The following is a 13111-nucleotide window of genomic DNA, read 5'->3' on the forward strand; positions in this document are numbered from 1 at the left end:
TTCCGCTGCTCGGGGGAATCCTCCATGGCGGCGGAGCGCGCTCCGCCGCCATGGGAATTCTGACACCCCCTACCGCCATCCTGTTCCTGGCGGGTCTCCCGCCAGGAACAGGATGGTGGTAGGGGGTGCCGCAGGGCCCCTGGGGGCCCCTGCAGTGCCCGTGCCAATGGCATGGGCACTGCAGGGGCCCCCATAAGAGGGCCCCGCAAAGTATTTCAGTGTCTGCAAAGCAGACACTGAAATACGCGACGGGTGCAGCTGCACCCGTCGCACCTTCCCACTACGCCGGCTCCATTCGGTGCCGGCGTCCTCGTGGGAAGGTAGATTTGCCCTGGGCTGGCGGGCGGCCTTTTGGCGGCCGCCCGCCAGCCCAGGGCAAATCTCAAAATACCCTCAGCGGTCTTGTGACCGCGGAGCGGTATTTTGTCGGGGGAACATTGGCGGGCGGCCTCCGCCGCCCGCCAATGTTAGAATCACCCCCTAAGTGTTCAACAAGGATTAATTTATTGACACCTTGACTGGACCTATTGTGAAACTGTGGAATATTACTAAAGATTGAGGCCTACTACTAAATGTAGGTATATACCTGCCCTAGGTAATAATCCACTTTCCAAGAGCAAGTCATTACTTGATTGGCAAAATATTCATATTAGACAAGTTAAAGGCAGCTATGATGTTTTTAGATACACTTTGGTATGTTCTGTGTTATGCCTTTTGATGTAAGTAAGTATTAAGTGTGGTATTTTTGCCCAAAGTATTATCACTTTAGTAAAGTGGTAATAGGGAGATCACAATATTTACAAGTTTCTATATTTTTTTTTTAATTCAGAGAGTGCTGTAGTACAGCGGTACCCCAAAAATATTTTGTAGAGTTAACATTTTTTTTTCTTAATTTTGTATGAATTTTTACAACAGTGAAATGCATTTATTTTAAATAGAGTGGTAATTCTTAGTGAGTAGCATGCTACTCTGCAGACTTTTTGTACATATTTAAATATGTAAAAAACTGAAAATGCACTTTAGCACAATATATTTATAAAATATAGGGGGTCATTCTGACCTCGGCGGTAAAAGGCCCTTACCGCCGGTCAGAAGTCCGCCATTATAATGCCGCGGCCGCGGTAAACCGCCACGGTCATTCTGACCTCCAACTGGCAAACCGCCAAAAACCCGACATCCACGGAAGGCCGCCTCATCAGCGGGCAGCGATAAACTGGAGATGACCAAACCTCCACCGTCACGCCAACAGAAATACGCCCATGCCATTACGACCCACGAATCCACGCGGCGGTCTTTCAACCGCGGTATTCCATTGGCGGTACACACCGCCGCGGTCAAAATACACACACCCTTACAAAACACAGCCACATTGGACAATTCGAAATACACACACCTGACACACATACACCCAACACTCCCACACACCCATCACCATATAAAACACACACCCACATCACCCACAAACCCCTACAAATCGAAATTCAGAGACAAGGCGCAATACACAGAGAGAGAGCACAGGGAACTCAAACCACAACACACACAGGAACCCAACATCATCACCCACACCACATCTACGCACACATCACCACACACCACCACTCACATCACCACAAACACCACCCCACACCTCATCCACACCACCCCATGGCACCCCAAAGACACCCCAGGTTCTCGGACCAAGAACTCAGGGTCCTGGTGGAGGAAATAATTAGGGTAGAGCCCCAGCTCTTCGGCACACAGGTGCAGCACACCACAATAGCCAGGAAGGCGGAGCTATGGCAAAGGATCGTCGACAGGGTCAACGCTGTGGGACAGCATCCCAGAAATCGGGAAGACATCCGAAAGCGCTGGAACGACCTACGGGGGAAGGTGTGCTCGATGGTGTCAAGATACAACATCGCTGTGCAGAAGACTGGCGGCGGACCCCCACCCACTCCACCCGACTTCACAGCATGGGAGCAAGAGGTCTTTAACATCCTGCATCCTGACGGCCTCGCTGGAGTAGCCGGAGGAATGGACTCTGGTAAGTCTAATCTCAACTACTTCACCCCCCCCAACCACCAGCATGCCAACCCACACCCCCACCCTCACCCCCAACCCCCAGCACACATGCTCCCTGACAATGTCTCACCAGCACAACCCACCCAACCCAACACCAAACCCTGAATGCCAACACAAACCATGGACACCCATCACCTATGCATGACCACTGCACATACCCACCCCCCCCCACAAACCACCCTCACATCTCCTCCCACCAGGGAATGCCAGCACTGGGGGACAAGGGCACCCACAAATCGCACGCCATGGCACACACAGAAGCAATAACCATACTCTCTTACCCCTGCAGGGCCCGAACGCCAACACACCGGCCAGGAGGGTCCAGATTTGTCCATCCCACCCCCAGAACAGGCCCCCAGTGATGACAGCAGCTCTGTCGACCTAGAACCTGATGACCAGCCCGGACCATCGGGGACCTCTGGACAGTCGGTTCCCCACACACAGACACAGGCCACAGCAGACCTAACCCCCTCTGGGAATATCAGCACAGCTCCCACCCAGCGGGCCCATGCCTCTGTCTCCAGGACACGTCAATCAGCGGTGTGTCCGCCACTACAGGGCACCCAGGCTGACCCACAACCCCAACAACAGGGACCTGGGGGCAGTGGTAGTGGGCACACCGTCCAGGGGACAGAGGCCCGGGGAAACAGGGGAACTGGGAGGGCTGCTGTGCGACAGGGGGGGAGGACAGGCCCAGGGAACCGACTCTCCAAGAGGCCCTCACCACCATCATGGGAGCATACCACCACTCCCAGGAGACGATGGCGACGGTACTGGCCAGGTTCCAGGAGATCCAGGCACAGCAGGAGGAACGGTACATGGGGTTCAGAGACGAACTCAGGAACATCGGTTCCGCAATGGGGACCATAGTCCTGGCCCTCAACCGGATAGACACCACATTGCGGGACCATGTGGCACTCCAAAGGGCCCCTGTCACTAGCCTGGACCTGGAACAGCCTACCACCTCCGCCGGCGCTAGTGGACAGGAGGCCCCCTACACAACGACAGGCCACCAGAACCCCACCTCCTGCTGAAGAACAACCACCCCGCAAGAGGAACCTGAGATCACAAAAGAAGACAGAGTAGGATGCCAAGACCCCCGCCAGCATAAGATACCCCCTGATGTCATCCCACTGTCCCACATTGTCGCCCTGTCAAACCTTAAACAGACCCTGCTCCATCCTTCCACAGGCATATGGACAATGCACCTGTGAAACTGAGAACTGGACTCTGCCATGGACATTACTCCACCCCCACCCATCACCGTTTTACTATAATGGACCTATATGCAGCACTTAAAATAAATCACTAATTGCACTTCAAAAATCTGGAGTCTGCTTGTATTCTTAACAAATGTATTACACATAACGGTTCAATAATGTTCAGTTACAGTGTGATGACAACATACCAATGTCAATGAGCTTTAGTCCATGGGCAAACAAAGCAGAAGTCACGCAGTGGGTCATACAGCTCTGAAAAGGGAAGGGAAAGTCAAAAATCTGTTACAAGGAACTGGGGGGAAACACAGAAAGTAGAGATGCAGGAGACTGTAAGTAAATGTAAAATGGCGTGGGTGATTCTTACCTGTGTGCTACTGAAAGTACTGTTGTATAACTGTGTCCCTGTTGTCCGTGTCGTCCCCGTCGTCTTCCTCCTCTTCACTCTCCACAGGCTCCACAGCTGGTACAACACCACCATCTGGACCATCCTCCTGCAGGAAAGGCACCTGGCGTCGCAATGCAAGATTGTGAAGCATACAGCAGGCCACGATGATCTGGCACACCTTCTTTGGTGAGTACATTAGGGATCCACCTGTCATATGCAGGCACCTGAACCTGGCCTTCAGGAGGCCGAAGGTCCTTTCTATGATCCTCCTAGTTCGCCCCTGGGCCTCATTGTACCGTTCCTCTGCCCTGGTCCGGGGATTCCTCACTGGGGTCAATAGCCAAGGCAGGTTGGGGTAACCAGAGTCACCTATTAGCCACACACGGTGTCTCTGTAGCTGTTCCATCACATAAGGGATGCTGCTATTTCGCATAACATACGCGTCATGCACTGACCCAGGGAACTTGGCATTTAGATGGGAGATGTACTGGTCAGCCAAACAGACCACCTGGACATTCATCGAATGGTAATTTTTTCTGTTTCTGTACACCTGCTCATTGTCTTTTGGGGGTACTAAAGCCACATGGGTCCCATCAATGGCACCAATGATGTTGGGAATATGTCCAAGGGCATAGAAATCACCCTTCACTGTAGCCAAATCATCCACCTCAGGGAAAACAATGTAGCTCTGCATGTATTTCATCAGGGCAGACAACACTCTGGACAAAACCTTGGAAAACATAGGCTGAGACATCCCTGATGACATGGCCACTGTTGTCTGAAAAGACCCACTTGCTAAAAAATGGAGGACTGACAGAACCTGCACCAGAGGGGAATTCCTGTGGGTTGGCGGATGGGGGACATCAGGGCTTGCTCCAGCTGGGCGCACAGTTCATGTATAGTGGCTCGGTCAAGTCGGTATCGAAGTATAATATGTCGTTCTTCCATTGTCGACAGGTCCACCAGCGGTCGGTACACAGGAGGATTCCTCCTTCTCCTCGCAAGTCCCAGCGAACGGTGCCTAGGAAGAACAACATGGAGTACAGAGTCAAGCAACCCACAGGTACGTAACCACAGCGTGCACAGTACACGAATCGCTATGCATTGAATGGCTTGTATGAGTGGCAATGCAAGGCCTAGGCCTGTGTGACGCAGTAGAAATTAAGCAATGTGGGCCCTTGAAATGGCGGCTGCCTGACCTGAGAAGTGTGACAGTGGGATGTGAGGTCAATGCGCTGGCGTGGCACACCGTGGCGGTCGAAGACCGCGGCGCAAAGCAACATTGGTTAACATTGAACCCTATGGGTCTCAGGAGCCAATGACGATGTGCGCCGGCGGTCGCGGTACGCACCGCCGCGGTACGCACCACCGCGGGCGTGACCGCCATTTTCTATCTGCTTAATCACTCAAGACCTGATCATCCACAGGAGAGGACCTATACTGCAAGTGCTGCTGTGACCTCGGTCTGGAAGAGACAATGGCTGCTGCGATTGGGGAAAGGGCCCCTGCCTTCACTTCTGAAGAGTTGGAGAAACTTGTGGATGGGGTCCTCCCCCAGTATGCGCTACTCTACGGTCCTCCAGACCAACAGGTAAGTACACTGGGTGCACGTTGAATGGGCTATGCCTGGGATGTGTATGGTGGATGTAAGATGGTGGGGTGGGGAGAGAATGAGTAGTGCAAGGCACGACAGATGAGAGCATGTGCCACATGGCAAGGTTGGGGAGGGGGGGGGCAATCACACCTAACATGCAGACAAATGATGATATTTCCTATTCCACCCTGTACATGTCAAATAGGTCAGCGCCCATCAGAAAGTCGACATTTGGCGTGCCATCGCCAAGGAAGTCCGGGCCCTGGGGGTCCACAACAGACGGGGCACCCACTGCCGAAAGAGGTGGGAGGACATCCACCGCGGGACTAGGAAGACCGCTGAGTCACTGCTGGGGATGGCCTACCAACCTAGGAGGGGTGCCAGTCGTACCCTGACCCACCTGATGTCCCGGATCCTGGCGGTGGCCTACCCCGATTTGGATGGGCGCGTGAGGACATCACAGCAGACACAAGGGGGTGAGTAACAGCACATTCTGCTATCTTTACGCGCAGTGGAGGCGTCTGGGTGGGGAAGGAGGGCTGTGGGTTACATTAGGCCACGGCGCTTTCTGTAGTGTAGTTCCCTCCTTTAGGCATGGCCCTGTGCCCCCGCCCCCCACCTCTGTAGGGTGCCAAGTACAGCAATCGATGGTCCAGCATCACCCATGTGCGCATTTGTTGTCCATAGACCTGTTGGCCTAGTCACAAGTACTGAGTAATGTACCCCGATTGCGCGGCGTAGTGCATGAGGCTCCTGTGTCTGTCCTCTCCGCCAATGGTGTTGACAATGCATGCACTCAACCTGTTTTTATTTCTCCACCCACCCTTTTTCTTTATCTTCTTGTGCATGTGTGCATTAGCATCATCAGGCGGAGGAGAATTGGCATCGGAGCACGAGGGAGCTGCAACTCACAAGGCCCCGGTGGGCCATGGTACAGACACCGAGGTCACCAGTGATACGGAGGGCGAGGGGAGCACCACAACGGGGACCCGTGGTGACACCAGCGACACTGACACGTCCTCGGAAGGGAGCTCCCTAGCGGTGGCGGCAACATCCGGGCCCCCCGCCTCTACAGGTACAGCCGCCACCCAGCGCACCAGCTCTGCCCTCCCAGCAGCCCCTCAGCCTTCGCTCCGTGCCCGCTCGCCCAAGAAGGCGGGCATCTCCTTCGCCCCAGGCACCTCAGGCCCTGCCCCAGTTACCCCTGCTGCCCTCAGTGAGGAGGTCATTGACCTCCTTCAGACCATCATTGTTGGGCAGTCTACCCTTTTGAATGCCATCCAGGGGGTAGAGAGGGAGGTGCATCGGAGCAATGCATACCTGGAGGGCATTCATTCGGGTCAGGCTGCCCATCAACGATCGTTCAATGCTCTGGCCTCAGCACTGACGGCAGCCATTGTCCCTGTTTCCAGCCTCCCTCTTCTAACTGCCTCCACCCTGTCTCTGTCTCCTGTTCCTCAGCCTATCCCATCCACACCATCAGACCAGCCTGCACACACCTCAACACCCAAGGGCAGCTCATCCAGACATAAGCACCACAGATCCCACAAGCATTCACCCAAGCAACACCCAGATGCAGACATGCCAACAGTCACTCCCACCTCTGTGTCCCCCTCCTCCTCGTCTCCCTCCTCCCTCCCTGTGACGTCTCCACTCACACCTGCATGCACACCACCATCAGCCAGAACTTCCATCACCAGCACACCCTCTAGTACAGTCCGCACACGTGCAGTCACCACCCCCACTGCCATTTACACGTCCCCTGTGTCCTCTCCCACTGTGTCTGTCACCCCCTCTTCCAAGACACACAAACGCAGGCAGCCACCCACCCAACAGCCAACCACATCACCACAGCCTACGTCACAAGCACCTGCACCCAAAGACAGCACACCTGACTCTCCTACAACCACATCCTCTTCCTCCACTCCCATTCCCACTACACCCACCCTTTACCTTGGTCATAAGAAAGTTTACCTCTCCAAACTTAACCTCTTTGCCCCACCTGACCCACCCCCTCCATCTGCTAAGAGTCCCAAGAGCACCTCAGCCACCACCAGCCCTGCTTCAAGTGTCACGATTGTGCACGGGTTTTGGAGTCCACCCTTTCCCAGCACTGATACATCGACCAGCAGCAAGGGGACAGCCAGCCCCCCCCCTGGAAAGAGGACCTGTAAAATCAAGGGCCGCCGCGAGAAGACTGACACGGCTGCCCCCAAGGAGCAAAGTCCTGGGACGTTATCTGCCACAACATCCAGGGGCGGCAAGGGCCAGAGAGCCTCATCGAAGGAGGGCAAGGGCAGCAGGGCGGAGAAGTCAGCCAGCAGGGGCGCGGACCAGGAGGGCCCCACAAGCCCCATCCCGGGTGTGAGGGAGGACACCCACGGGCCCAGGAATCCGTCACAGAAGGGTCCAGCAACTGCACGGTCGGAGGGCGACTAAGCAGGGAGTCCTGGCCAGGTCTGGCTCCCTTGAATGACTGGAAAAGCACCGCTGAACAGGTCCCCGCCGTGCAGAAAGGCACCGCTGAAGAGGGCCCCGCCGTGCAGAAAGGCACCGCTGAAAAGGGTCCCGCCAAGACATGCACGGCTGAAGAGGGCCCCGCCGTGCAGAAAGACACTGCTGAACAGGGGCCCGCCGGGACAAGAACCGCTGAACAGGGCCCCGCCGTGAAGAGCACCGCTGAAGAGGGCCCCGCCGTGCAGAAAGGCACCGCTGAAGAGGGCCCCGCCAAGACATGCACCGCTGAAGAGGGCCCCGCCGTGCAGAAAGGCACCACTGAAGAGGGCCCCGCCGTGCAGAAAGGCACCGCTGAAGAGGGCCCCGCCGTGCAGAAAGGCACCGCTGAAGAGGGCCCCACCAAGACTTGCACCGCTGAAGTGGGCCCCGCCGTGCAGAAAGGCACCGCTGAAGAGGGCCCCGCCGTGCAGAAAGGCACCGCTGAAGAGGGCCCCGCCAAGACATGCACCGCTGAACAGGGCCCTGCCGTCTCAAGCACCGCTCCGCTGGGCCCTTCCTGTCAAGCACCGCTCCGCTGGGCCCTTCCTGTCAAGCACCGCTCTGCTGGGCCCCGCCGTCTCAAACACCACTCCGCTGGGCCCTTCCTGTCAAGCACCGCTCCGCTGGGCCCGCCGTCTCAAGCACCGCTCCACTGGGCCCTTCCTGTCAAGCACCGCTCCGCTGGGCCCCGCCGTCTCAAGCACCGCTCCGCTGGGCCCTTCATCTCAAGCACCGCTCCGCTGGGCCCTTCCTGTCAAGCACCAATGGCCCATTGACAGTGCCGGTTCTGTGTCGAGCTAGTGTTCACACTGCACTCGGGGCACCCTGCCTCCTCCATTACCTATGGAGTCTGTAATCCACCTGATGGCCTGTGTCTCTGCACTCCCCGTGCAGAAAGGCAGCGCTGAAGAGGGCCCCGCCAAGACATGCACCGTTGAACAGGGCCCTGCCATCTCAAGCACCGCTCCGCTGGGCCCTTCCTGTCAAGCACCGCTCCGCTGGGCCCTTCCTGTCAAGCACCGCTCCTCTGGGCCCCGCCGTCTCAAGCACCACTCCGCTGGGCCCTTCCTGTCAAGCACCGCTCCGCTGGGCCCTTCCTGTCAAGCACCGCTCCGCTGGGCCCTGCAGTCTCAAGCACCGCTCCGCTGGGCCCTTCCTGTCAAGCTCCGCTCCGCTGGGCCCTTCCTGTCAAGCACCGCTCCGCTGGGCCCCGCCGTCTCAAGCACCACTCCGCTGGGCCCTTCCTGTCAAGCACCGCTCCGCTGGGCCCCGCCGTCTCAAGCACCGCTCCGCTGGGCCCTTCCTGTCAAGCACCGCTCCGCTGGGCCCCGCCGTCTCAAGCACCGCTCCGCTGGGCCCTTCGTCTCAAGCACCGCTCCGCTGGGCCCTTCCTGTCAAGCACCGATGGCCCATTGACAGTGCCGGTTCTGTGTCGAGCTAGTGTTCACACTGCACTCGGGGCACCCTGCCTCCTCCATTACCTATGGAGTCTGTAATCCACCTGATGGCCTGTGTCTCTGCACTCCCCAGGATGGCACAGTGGGCAAACCACCCACTGTAGAGACTTGTGAGACTGTGGCTTTGCACTCCCCAGGATGGCACAGTGGGCAATCCACCCACTGTAGAGACTTGTGAGACTGTGGCTTTGCACTCCCCAGGATGGCACAGTGGGCAAACCACCCACTGTAGAGACTTGTGAGACTGTGGCTTTGCACTCCCCAGGATGGCACAGTGGGCAATCCACCCACTGTAGAGACTTGTGAGACTGTGGCTTTGCACTCCCCAGGATGGCACAGTGGGCAAACCACCCACTGAAGAGACTTGTGAGACTGTGGCTTTGCACTCCCCAGGATGGCACAGTGGGCATGGTGGCCCCTTCGTGGATCTGGCGTCGTGGACTCATGTGGCTGAGGTGCCCCCCTTTCCCTTCCCCCTGAGGTGCCTGTAGTTTTGTCATCTGATGCCCCAGCAGTGTTCTCTCCAACGGACTCAGGTCTCCTGTGTGGGCTTTGCCCATGTGTTGATACACTTTGGCCCATGGACAGTGGAAATTTAAGTGAATGTGCAGGACTTATTGCCTATGTTTATCGGTTTCGCAATGTTCTTACTGGATTTTTTACAATTCATATTGCTATTTTACCATGACTTCAAAGAACCTATTTTATACATAAATTTTGTTTCTCAGTTTAATTATGTCTTTGCATTATTCCGGGGGGTTTGGGTGGTGTCACTGTGACTTGTTGCTCTGCATTGGTGTGTAGATAGTTGGGGGGGGGGGGTCGCATATGTGTGTGCCCGTAACCTTTTCTCCTCCCCCCTCCCCTGTGTCGTAGGTGCAGTACTCACCGTTGTCGTCTGCGCCGGCGTTCGTACTCGTGGTAGATGAGCAGGTACACAAGAGCAGGTAGGATGTTTAATTCGGGTTCCATGCTGTCCTCCGTCCTCGTGGAGTGTGTATAGGTGAGCGTTTTCCCGTTCGTAGTCTGTTTCCGCCGTATTTTTATCGGCGGGGCTCCCGCCCCGGAAAAGGTGGCGGATTGGTGAGTTGTGATAGTGTGGGCGGTACATTGTCTGCCGCCTGCCTGTTGGCGGTGACCGCCGCGCTGTTTGTGTGTCCCGCCGTGGCGGTCGGAGTGTTAAGGTGGCGGTCTGTGTTGGCGGTTCCCGCCAGGGTCAGAATTCCATTTTTTGGACCGACTGCCTGTTGGCGGGTTGGCCGCCGCTTTATCACCGACCGCCAGGGTTGGAATCACCCCCATAGTGTCTTATATTGTATTTGCAATTTTTAATTATGTTTTTTCTTTTGGGACCATGGTAGTGCTGCTGTACTCCATATTTGTTTCTAATATATATAAAGTTATAAACATTTTCCCTACCTATTGCCAATTTACTAGTGTGGTAATATGTATGCAATAAAAACAAACCTAATATCTAACATGATTGAAAGGAGTAACACAGTACACAGAGCAAATCAAGCTGAAAACAATATGGCTCCCTATAACTTTTGTAAAGGCAGTCATTAGCCAATCAGCTAATGACTTGTCATCAGTATGTATGTCAGTCGTACTGCAGTACTGCATCGTCCAGCTATAGCTAAATTGAAAACACTTAAAACATACAAAATACTTATCGTTCTTACCTGCTGTAGCCCAAATAATCATCTGTACACCTTAATATATAATTATTTCAAATTTTGTGAAAATCCTTCTGACAGTTTTCACACTATGTGAAATACAAAAGGTTAGGCAAAATGCTTTGGATTTTACACCCATTTGGGCCCACCCCCTGTTGAAACACTGCAAAACATTCAGGACCTCAAGAAGGGGCAGTAGGTCTACAATGTTTCATGGACATTCATTAAACGGGTGCAAAAATCCTACTGTGTAATATGTATATAGACATACACACACACATATTGCAGTGTATCCAGGGCCCCATTTGCTGCAGATTCCAGGGGTAGCGGGGCATTCACGGGTCGGGCTCCCCATCATTTATACAGCACTTCCTCCTGTAACCCCACCACAGTTACAAGAAACTCATGCACTCTGGTAACCTGCTAACGATGACTAGTAGTTTACTGAATCTCTTACATCAAGGTTTGAAAAAGCAACAAAATGGATTAAAAACGAAATGGGTTTCGGCATCCTACACCCCTTCCTCACAGGTGGATCTCTCTCGTAACATCAAGGTAGCTAACACCGAAACTGATGGTTATCAACTTAAAAGAAGGACAAGACAGCGTTCCCAGTGCTTCACAAAACACTGGCAGCCATGAGGCATTATGAATGATGCATTGATTGGCTCACCTGCAGAAAGTGTTTATTCTGGCACTTTGGGGGTGATTCTCAACCTGGCGGGCGGCGGAGGCCGCCCGCCAGAGTTCCCCCTCCAAAATACCGCTCCGCGGTCGAAAGACCGCTGAGGGTATTTTGGGTTTTGCACTGGGCTGGCGGGCGACCGCCAAAAGGCCGCCCGCCAGCCCAGTGCAAAACACCCTTCCCACGAGGACGCCGGCTCAGAATTGAGCCGGCGGAGTGGGAAGGTGCGACGGGTGCAGTTGCACCCGTCGCGAATTTCAGTGTCTGCAAAGCAGACACTGAAATTCTTTTTGGGGCCCTCTTACAGGGGCCCCTGCAGTGCCCATGCCATTGGCGTGGGCACTGCAGGGGCCCCCAGGGGGCCCGCGACACCCCACACCGCCATCCTGTTCCTGGCGGGAGAACCGCCAGGAACAGGATGGCGGTATGGGGTGTCAGAATCCTCAAGCTGCGCCGCCATGGAGGATTCATTTGGGCAGCGAAAACCGTCGGGAGACCGCCGGTTTTCCACTTCTGACCGCGGCCGAACCGCCGCGGTCAGAATGCCCAGCGGGGCACCGCCAGCCTGTTGGCGGTGCCCCCGTCATTTTAGCCCTGGCGGTCTTGGACCGCCAGGGTTAGAATGACCCCCTTTGTGTGTTAATTTGGCTGCCCTGATTTACCAGCAGTTTGTACATTTTCTGTACTTTTTGCAATATTTTGACTTATGGAACTGGTCTGTTAATATCATTAAGACGGCCGCCAGCGTTTTTTTAATTTATATGCATGTGCAGGCATGGGTGGAAACTTTTGAATGGTTTTAAAGCCTGGTCAAAGAAAAGGGACACTTAAGTGATGATGACAGCTGGTAGAAATGTCTGAGAAGCTGCCAGGCCCTGGTAAATGAAAAAAAATGTTCAAGTGACTATTTTGTAACTAAATAGAGTGCATTGGGTCATACAAATATGGCGCTAGTGTGATCTACTTTTTAGGCACATGTCAGCACTCACAGCGAGGGTCAGTTGCCATATGCTGCTGTCTGTGGTTAATTGAAGGGAAATTTGAACGATACTGCCACAGTTCAATGGATGAAGAAGGGTGACTGAAAATCCTATATTATGTATGCACATGTGTGTATTTTTTAAGGAGCTTTTTAAAAAAAAACAGGTATTGTTTAGTTGTTTTATTGATAAAAGCAGCAGGCTTGCTTGAAACATTCATAGATGAATTATGCTACAGGAGCCTAGGCCCTGAACAGTGCGGGTCTCGATATCGCCTTTTCTTGCTCGTTCCTCATAAAGACCCTCCTTGTGGCAAGAGTCAGAAAAATGTATTTTGATGAGAATGTCATGGATTTCCACATAATATCAAATAAAGATCGAATTAAGAGATGAAATAGGAAACTAATTAACAGGTGCAGCGTCTTGTGTCAACGGTCTTTTATGTAGGTTGTGCAGTGTCACAAATACCCAGCATCTGAGGCATGCAGGGTAAACAAATGCTCCGCTGCCAAACAGCACTGGGACTATGGGTGAATGAATCAATAAGATGACGCTGA

At 54.3% G+C, this 13111-nt stretch overlaps 1 protein-coding gene across 1 annotated transcript in view; it reads right to left on the bottom strand.

Annotated features, from left to right (window-relative positions):
* Positions 1–13111, bottom strand: part of MYO16 (myosin XVI) — a 2485855-nt gene that overhangs the window by 2229792 nt on the left and 242952 nt on the right. The gene's annotated exons all lie outside the window — the stretch shown is intronic.

Source organism: Pleurodeles waltl, chromosome 8, assembly GCF_031143425.1.
Source record: "Pleurodeles waltl isolate 20211129_DDA chromosome 8, aPleWal1.hap1.20221129, whole genome shotgun sequence".
NCBI lineage: Eukaryota > Metazoa > Chordata > Amphibia > Caudata > Salamandridae > Pleurodeles > Pleurodeles waltl.